A 10,029-nucleotide genomic window follows, 5' to 3' on the forward strand; every position below is an offset into this window, starting at 1 on the left:
AGTATACTTTGGGTTGACTTGTGTGAGTTCACACACTTACACGATTTCGGGTTTGCTGTCCTTTTTAATTCAAGTTTTTAGCTAGAGCATTGATTTTTCGCATTTAGTGTTGAAATTTCCCTTACTTGTAGAATGCCCTCTTTGTATGCTTTAGTGAACCTAAGGCCAAGCACTTCCAATATTTCCTTCATCCATGCACATAATGTTTTAATATTTGCTTGAGGACAAGAAAAACTTAAGTGTGGGGGTGTTTGATAAGTGCTTGTGTGATAAGAATTCGAAGTGTTCTTTCCTTGTGTTCAGCATTACTTTTCTCGGGTTTTAACACTAATATGTGTGTATTTATGTTACTTTCATGCACGTAGGATTGTGAGACCGATTATGAGAGAAACAAGCCAATGTGTGTCGTAATGCACCAATTTGGAGGAAATCTTGCTAAGGTTCTAACGCGAAGACATAGGTCAGGTTCGAGATGCAGGAATGTGAGCTAACCTCCTCATATTCGAGTTAGCACAACTATTTGGAGGTGCACAAGGGTAGTCACATTCAAGCATTCCGACTTGTGCATATAGAACAAGATCTCCATCAACATGTCCGTTATTGAAGAAGCAAAGCGATCTATGACGTAAACGTGTGCCCGTTTGCGTTACCTCGATGAAAGCATGGATTCAGGAGTATTTTGAGCTGGTACTGTAGTAGAGTACTTTAGTAAAAACTGTAGCAAAAATACTATAGCAGCACTGTTCACATCCGGCCGAGAAAACAAGAAAACAGAGAATCCACACGAGCGTGTGGAAATTCCACACGCCTGTGTGAAAAATCCACAGGGGAGCTCACATGGGTGTGTGGATTCCCGATTTCAGCCCTTTAAAAGCCGATTTTAGCCCCAATTTCAGCATTTTTTTTCCTCCATCTTTTCCGCAACTTGAGAGAGAGTGGCGGCTAGGGTTTTGAGAGATATTAGCGAGAGCTTTGCAGGGGTTCTACAGCTTCGACATCGCGCGCCATTTGGAAGAAGGTTAGTGGGAGAGCTTTCGTCGGCACTGATCCGGTGATATCTATCCTTGGCCGGACAAAGGGACCCTTGCGATGAGTAGAGGACTCTCCACAAGACCATTGCCATGACTAACGAGGGGTTTTCTATGGATGATTTGTTTTTACATTCGATTTCATTGATTGTATCTAGCTCCATGGAGAGCTAAACCCTTAGTTGGTACTTGGGTATTTGTGAACCCTAGGATGTATTCGTTTCATTGAATCTCTTTATTATGCTTTCAATTAATTGATGTTTATTGTGAGTTCCAATCTTGTATGTTTGATTGTATGAATAGTCTCCTAGAGTGACAATAGGGTTGAGAGTTCTTGTTGGTAACACCTGTGAGTGAGTGACACACCATGAGAGTTAGGTAAAGCTAGATTAGAGAGGGTTGAGAGCGTGAGTCGAGAAGTAGCAGAGCGTCCTCTTTCCCCTCTGGTGTGATCTATCCTACCTCCATGTTCCAAGAATTCTTTGCTGCCGTAGTAGAGTGAATGGGCTAAGGATGTCCTTCCATTGGGGATTAGTTGCGAGTGCAATGGAGTGAAGCGTTGAGATGATTTTAGCACCTAGGGCTTAATTGTGGCTAGGGATCTTCCACCTGGACCAAAGGGTTAGGTCTATACATAGAAATAGGGTTTATCACTTGGAATCTCTAGATCTCATTGCAATTTTGTGCGAGTGCGAGGTTGAGTGGTTATTTAATCTCTCCTCCAAAACATGTATGGAGTTAGGCACGGTTGACCTTAGATTTGGGATCATGTAATTAAGGATTTCCATGACTCAGAGTTGCTTCAATTAGGGAGTATAATAGATGGTTGTTGCACGTGAAACGTTTGTCCTAGGCGGATCAATATCCGGGTACCCCATCTTTATCGATTGCCTTACCTTCTCCTTTACTTGTGCTCTCTATCTTGTTGCTTTTATTTTTGTTATTTCATATTTTGTCACACATATCATTATTCATCTTCTACATTAGTTATGAAACAACTTAAGTGTCTTTATTCCCTACTCTTTGTGGATACGATACGCACTCATCTGGGATTATTACTTCGACACCTGTGCACTTGCGGTTTACAAGCATATTCGGACGTGTCAAGAGTCCATCTTGGTAACCATTGTAGATGAGTACCACACTACGAGGGTTAGACTTTGCTTGATTAGAGAGGATTGAGATGGTGAGTCAAGAGGTAGCAGAGCGTCTCCTTTCCCCTCCGGTGTGATTTATCCTGACTCCATTTTGTTGAGTTGTTTGCGGTCACAATAGAGTGAAATTTTAGAGGATGAACTCTGTTGGGGCTTACTTACACGAGGAACATAGTGAAGCATTAAAGGAACTCTAGTCTATGGGACTCAGATGTGACTAAGGGCTTTTCGCATGGACCATAGGGTTAGATCTATACATAGGAAGAGGGTTTATCACTTGGATTCCTTAGAACACCATGCAACTTTACACAATGTGAGGTTGAGACTGAGCGATTTCTCCCCCAGGACATAGTGTAGAGTTAGTCATGGTTAACCTTAGATTTGGGACCGTGTGTTTCAGGATTTCCATGACTCATTTAGCATTAATTAGGAAGTATAATAGTTGTTCTTGAACTTGAAACATTAATCCTAGGGGAAGAAGTGCCGAGTACCCCACTTCTATCGATTGCCTTACCTCTCACTTACATTTTGCCTCTCATTCTTGTTTCTTTTTATCTTTGTTTTCATTACATTTATTCAACACTATCATTGTTCACTTTTATGTGGTTAAGTAGCAATTTAAGTATTTTTACTATGTACTTCTAGTGGATACGATACCCCAATAACCTGGGATTTATTACTTGACAAACCCGTGCACTTGCGGGTTACACGCAAGGGGCGTTGTCAAGTTTTAGTGGCGTTGCCGGGGACTAGGCGTTTAGGGATACTTTGCACTTTGCTATCTTAGCTATTTATTCATTCTCTTTCATATCTTCTTATCCTATCATCATTTTAATTTTGTTTTATTTCTTTTGGTGTAACTCCAGGTTATGGCCCGAGAGAACCCTTCGATACCAGTTGAAGGTGATCCTGAACTTGAACATACACTCAGAAAAGGGGTCAAGATCCTATGCAAGGACAGCCGAATCTTGCTGAAGTGGAAGTTGAAAGATCTGACAACATGGCGGAAAAGAATGAACAACAGTGAAAACTCTCTGATTACGCGAGTTAGTCGATCTGGGGACACAATCTAGCATTGTGCTACTCCCCGATTACAGACTCGAACTTGAGTCGTAGCGATGTTAGCCCGGATGATACAACGATCGGTAGCAGTTTAATGGTTTGGCCGATGAGGATCCAAACAATCACATTGAGAACTTCTTGGAAGGTTGTGACATGGTGAAGATCAATGGTGTTACGGATGATGCTATTAGATTGAGGGCTTTCCCATTCTCCCTAAAAGGAAGAGCTAAGCAGTGGTTACATTCTTTAGTATGAGCATCTATCATGACATGGAATGAAATGGTTGAAGCTTTTCTTGCAAGGTACTTTCCTCCCGAGAAATTGGCAAAGCTTTGCAATGAGATATCACCGTTTGCTCAGATAGAACTCGAGTCCTTGTTTGAGACATGGGAGTGATTCAAGGATCTTTTGAGGAATTGCCCACAGCATGGATTCCCTGAATGGATAATCATTCAGACCTTTTACAATGGGTTGACTCCAAGTACAAGACAACTTCTAGATGCCACCACCTGAGGTACAATCGGGAATAAGACCCCTGATGAAGCCCGACAATTAGTAGAAGAAATGGCCATGAATAGCTACCAATGGAAAGCAAGGAGAAGGAAGAAAGTGGCCAGACTCAATGAGATCGATGTGGTTACATTGTTGGTAGCCCAAGTGGAGGCATTGAGTAAGAATTTAGACACTCTAACTTCTCCTAGATTGGCATCCATAATAAATTGTGATGGATGCGGGGAAGGACATGCCCCATCCGATTGCCTGATAGTTATTGGTGGTACTTCATTTGTTGAGCAAGTTGACCTTGTGGGTAATGCAATGAGAAACCAAGACAATCCTTATAGCAACACTTACAACCAAGGGTGAAGGAATCACAAAAATTTCTCATGGAGTAACCAAGGGCAGCAAAAGGAGATAGCACAACTGGGTTTCCAACAACAACAACAAGCCCCGAACATGTAAAATAGAGTTTCAGGTTTGGAGACCCGGATGACTGACTTAGAGAAACCCTTGACCTGATTTGTGCAATCATCGGATACACGGTTTCAACCGGTCGAGGCTACACTTCCCAACCACACCGCTTCATTGCACAACCTAGAAAATCAAGTGGGGTAAATCGCAAAGTCTCTATCGGAAAGACCTCAAGGAAGCTTACCGAGTAACACCGTACCCAACCATCGAGAGCATGTGAAGGCGATCCCTTTGAGAAGTGGTCGTGAGGTTGAAGGTAGGTTTCCAAGTGAGAAGACTAATGTTGAAGCACCAAACGTGGTAGAGATTGAGAAGGCAACTAAGGAGAAGGAGGTGGCACCCCAACCTTACAAGCAAAGAATCCCTTATCTCTCTAGATTAAAGAATGACCAAAATGATGAGCAATACAAAACGTTCTTGGGTCTATTCAAACAATTGCACATCAACATTACTTTTGTGGAGGCATTGTCTATTGACCAACAAGAAGAACTTGGAAGAGACTGTAACAGTGATCTTAGATGCCTCTTGTTCCACGGTCTTGCAAAAGAATATGCTGAACAAGAAGAAAGACCCAGGAAGATTCATTATCCCGTGCAACATTGGCAACTTTGGTGAAGAGATGGCATTGGCAGACTCAGGGCCCAGTATCAATGTTATTCCATACTCTTTCTTTCAAAAGTTAGGCTTGGGAGAGCCTAGGCCAACTCGGATAACTTTGAAATTGGTCGATATGATGGTGAGACATCCGAGGGGCATCATTGAAGATGTGCTTGTCAAGGTGGACAAGTGCATATTTCCTATAGATTTAGTAGAGTTGGATGTCAGTGAGGATGTAGATGTTCCTTTGATACTTGGGAGGCCATTCTTGCGCACTTCTAAGGCATTGATTGATATAGACGGCAGGGAGTTGACACTGAGGATTGGAGATGACAAGCTCACATACCACCTCGCTGAAGCCATGCGACATTCTCTTAACTTTGATGATACTTTATATTTTCTTGACACTACTGATGAACTAATCGATGAATATGTACAGGAAATGTTGAATCCATAATCATACGAGGAGTTGCTAGACAAAGACGAGGAGAATGAGGAATTGATGATGCCTTGTCTAGAGGAGAAAGGACTACCTACTCCAGGGATAGTGAAAAAATATGCTCCATAAGATGAAGCGAGCGAGAATACACCACAAGAAACACCCCACGGCTGTTGGGGAAGTGCATGAAGGGAACAAGGATGACAAGCCTTTAAGTGGTAACAAGTTCGACAACTCTTTCTCTATCTTCTAAACGCTTTGCTCATCGTGCTTTCAAGTCATGGTTAAGAGGGAAACCTTCATCTATGAGCCCCTGTGAGGTAAGAAAAGGTACATTAAGCTAAGTGACATTAAACAAGCGCTTCTTGGGAGGCAACCCAAGCACTTACTATTTTATTTGTTGTTAGTTTAGTGTTTGCATGAATAAGACATTGAGTGTTGGTGTCTATATGTTATGATACATTGCTGTGATTCTCTTACGGATGAGTTCGTGTTATCGTGTGCTTAAATATCTATGGCAAAAGTTTTGGTCATTTGAGCATGTTTCATGTTTTTCTCAGGCATATATTGGCATGCTAGAAGTAGGCTTTGAGTGTTTTTATTTTTGCAGGAATTTTCTGCAGAGCTTGTAGTTCCCCTAAGGCATCCAGAGAAAATATACGGGCATGTGGAATTTCCACACGCCTGTGGGTCTCTACTGAGAGCTCATCCAGAGAAGGCCCAGGGGCGTGGATTCGCCCTGTGAATGACCCTGTGATATATACATACCCGTGGGTAATTTCCACACACGCGTGTGTCTTCCTACAGAGATTTAGAGATTATTCCACAGAAGACACAGGGGCATGGACTCACCCCTGTGGGTGACCCTGTGATTAACACACGGGCGTGGGTGATTTCCACACGCCTGTGTGGATCTCTGCAGAGGAACTCTCTTCCATCCCGAGAATACACAGGGGTGTGTGAGTGCCCCTGTGAACTGGACCTGTACAAGTCCATGCCCATGGAGAATTTTTGCAGGGGCATGTGAAACACATAGATTTTTCTCTGGTTGGACAGAGAAGCTATAGGGGCATGGGGATGCCCTGTGGGTCGGGCGCACGAGCATGGGTATTTCTGCATGCCCGTGTGTATGCATTTAGAGAGACTTGAGTATTTTCCAAGACCACACAAGGGAGTGCATCTGCCGCTCTGAGTCTCTATGGTGGAGGTGCAAGGGCATGGGTAATTTCTGCACGTCATTCCGAATGAGCAAGAACGCAAGAGCCACGGGTTTTCTTTAAAAATCTTTCCACTCTTCTTCATCCTCACACCTCAGTTACTCCGAGAACATTCCTAACACCTTTCCTGACCTCACACCATTGATTTTGAGGAGTTTTACTTGATTTTTCTTCTGATTTTGAAAATTTCATCTTCAGCTCATCGGTAAACCCTTTTTCCTTCTATTCTCCATAAATTCTTGATTTTAAGCGATAAACCTAGTAAATGTTGCTTTGTCTCTACAATTAGAAGGGGTATATATGATTAGAAAGAAATTAGAAGGGATATAATGATGTATTTATGAGTTTTTAGCGTACGGCCGTGCATTTTTTACGCCCCTTGGATCCAGACGGGCGTGTGAAATTTCCACATGATCATGTGAAATCCTGCGGCATTATTCCTTCAAGCCATTTTGAGTGATTTCTTTTTGATTTTTATAGATATGGCACCTAGGACTAAGATCGAAGCCGGCAAACATCCCAGAGAGCAGTCCCCTGTGGTAGAGCAGAATGAGTTCATTATTCCCAAGCATCAGGCTCATTTTGAGTGTTTGTTGAGGCTTTGTTTCGGACAGACTCACTTCCTAGATAGGAGCGTATTGCGAGATATACAAGAGGGAGGCGAGTTAGTGAATGAGGTAGAGGATCTTGTCTCGGTTGGAGATTAGAGACAGTTATTGAGGATCAGAGATCCTACTATCCATGCACTTACACTTGAGGTGCTATCATCATTGAGTTCAATCGTACTTATTACAGATTTGATAGTTGCGATGCTATACAGTTCAGACCACTAGGGGATCACTACACCATGAGCATGACACAGTTCTCGACCCGGCTGGGATTATATGAGGAGGCATTCACAGATACTGAGGAGTATGCTTAGTTACTGATGGATTATTCTGGCACCTTGACCCCAGAGAGTGTATGGAGTGCTATGTAGTCAGGGCCAGCATGAACCAGGAGTGTCCAAGGCCGTGTGCCTTTCCTGATCTGCTTATCGATATTTGCACGTGGTTATGAGCAGGTCGGTGAATGCCGTGGTGACAGTACCGGCATCCTGAGCCGGCAGGAGCTTCTATATCTTTATTCGATGGTTCAAAGACCCTCGATCCATCTGGGACATATCATCGCAGAGTATATACGACATCAGGTGCAGTATGCCAGATTAGGATTGATATTCTCGGGCCACTACATCACGAGACAGGTTATGGGTATGGGCCTTCTAGACGTGATTCAAGGGGCCGAGAAGGTGAGTATACATGCTCCCCTAGACATAGAGACGTTGAGGCTGATGGGGATGTTTCACAGAGTCAAGTCTAGAGTGTATGCTCAGATTACACCTACCCAGAGGTAACAAAGGGAGATGATGATATTGTCGAGAGTTCTCAGCCTGCTCCCGAGCCTCGGCCGACACCGGCGTAGACCGAGGCACCTTGATAAGTGTCTAAATGTAGGTATTTTCCTATATGTATCTTATGTACTTTGCATGTATTTTGTGAGGTTTGATGCCCGTTTTGCAGTTAATCATGTACTATTTACTTTGTAGGGCACAAGGAAGCCATGGAGAACACGATGATATCATTTAGGTGAAAGGAGAAGAAAATAGTCCTAATGTACTGTAGATGAGTTACAGTAGCAGAGTTAATGTAGCAAAGTTATTGTAGCAATACTGTAGCAACGGGACGGTTTGACGCTGTCTGCCAAGAATTTCATGCGGCCCCCATACTACACAGTATAGAGGCCGTATGCACCCCCATATGGACCCCATATACACCCCGTATGAAGCGTAAATCTAGGTTTTTTGAGAGCGATACGGCCCTCATACAGCCCCTATACGGCCAGTATGCCGTGGGGAGTGTAAAAGCAGACTTTTAGGGGAAAGAAGAGGACTTTTTCTAAATAGGTTTTAAGAGACTTCTTGGTAGACATTGAGCGACCTTGGGAAGAAGAAGAAGCCCAAGGAAACGAGGATATCATTCAAGGGCAAGGTTTAAGGCTCTAAAGGCAAGAAGATAACATTATTTAAGGGAAAATCAACCACGATTTGAAGGAAGGAGACCCATGGCTAGAGAAGCGTCATTTGCCATTCCTTTGGTTTGGGAAGCATTATGCGGCACATTCTCTACCTCCTTCTTCACCATTTCATCAAGAGAGTGTCATTTATGCTTTTGCTTTGTGTTTTACTTGATTATGTTGCTTGTTGTGGGATGATAACACACTAGACCCCCAAGGCCACCGGGTGTTGGTGAACCTTGGGGATTTTTATGATGTATTTTGGATGATTACTTGTTAATTCCATGCTTGGGTTATTTTGAGATTTGATCCATTGTTTTCATGCTAAGTGCTACACTAAGGAGAAATCCATAGTTTTTTATGAGTCATGCATGTAGATGTGACTAACTCGCATGTATTAGATCATGAATGGATTAGAAGGGGATACTTGTATCATGACACCGAGAAATTGGGTGTTGGTAGCCCTCCATGTCTTAGGGGTGAACTTAGGATGAGTTCATCCCTATTTTGAGATTTCTTTATACTTAATGCAATCGTAGGAATGTGGATTTGGGAAAAATTCCTATAAACATTCATATGGGAATAGGGTTTAATCAGGAATGTGCATATTTTGATCATCATCCATGTATCATGATAACCCCTCAAGGAGATCCACATCCATAGGCCTTTGTATTACATTGATTTTCTTGCTTGCTCATTGCTTGTTCTCTCTAATTTGTTGGTAATCTTGTATTTAGTTTTAATTGCATCTAGTAGAGTGAATTCCATCACTTAAGATCTTAGGCTAGATAATAGTCCGCGAAGGAGTAATGGGAGATCCTTAGCCTCATGGAATACGATCCTCGTGTCTTCACACGAGATATTACTTGGCGATCCTGTACACTTGCGGGAAAGCAATCACACCTCCTGTGGCAGAGGAACCATCCCCAGTATGCATGTTTTCACTATCTTGAGCCTATGATCATTTTTAGAGGCTCGAGACTGTGGTGGGGGTGCTACAGAAAGAGATCACAGAGGTCCGGGCCACACAGGCTGTGCAGTACACATAGTTTATGGCACATTTTGATACATTACAACAGATTCTTGAGTGAGATGTTGCCTCTCATTTGTTCTAAGACCTTGGACCCCTACGATCCCACTAGCCTCACCATCACCAGATCCACCGGCAGCTTTTGATTACCAGTAGTAGTTGAGCCAGAGCGTGACACTGACGCTTGATGAGTCATTCTTTATTTCTCTCTTGTTATCTTATTTTGTGATGTTGTTAGACTTGCACTACTAAGAAAATATTTTCCTTGTGACTATGTCTTTTATTTTTGTTTTGTTGTCTTAAGTTGTATTCATTGCTCTATCTTTTATATATTCGCGTTATTTTTGTTTATTGAGCTTCACTGAATCTCCTTGTGTATGCGTGCAGATGGTCTTGTCAGTATGGGAATCGAGAACTAGTCATGGACATGGCTAAGTTGTTTTGGCACTTTGCATTGTGTGCTTCACAACCCGTTGGAACA

At 42.7% G+C, this 10,029-nt stretch overlaps 1 non-coding gene across 1 annotated transcript; it reads right to left on the reverse strand.

The window, feature by feature from the left end:
* Nucleotides 1-3,571: 3,571 nt before the first annotated feature.
* LOC120253554 lies at nucleotides 3,572-3,678 on the reverse strand. Its single transcript, XR_005534316.1, has one exon. It is a non-coding gene; the product is annotated as a small nucleolar RNA R71 (small nucleolar RNA).
* Nucleotides 3,679-10,029: the final 6,351 nt, after the last annotated feature.

The sequence above is a fragment of the Dioscorea cayenensis genome, unplaced genomic scaffold (genome assembly GCF_009730915.1).
Source record: "Dioscorea cayenensis subsp. rotundata cultivar TDr96_F1 unplaced genomic scaffold, TDr96_F1_v2_PseudoChromosome.rev07_lg8_w22 25.fasta BLBR01000114.1, whole genome shotgun sequence".
Lineage (NCBI taxonomy): Eukaryota > Viridiplantae > Streptophyta > Magnoliopsida > Dioscoreales > Dioscoreaceae > Dioscorea > Dioscorea cayenensis.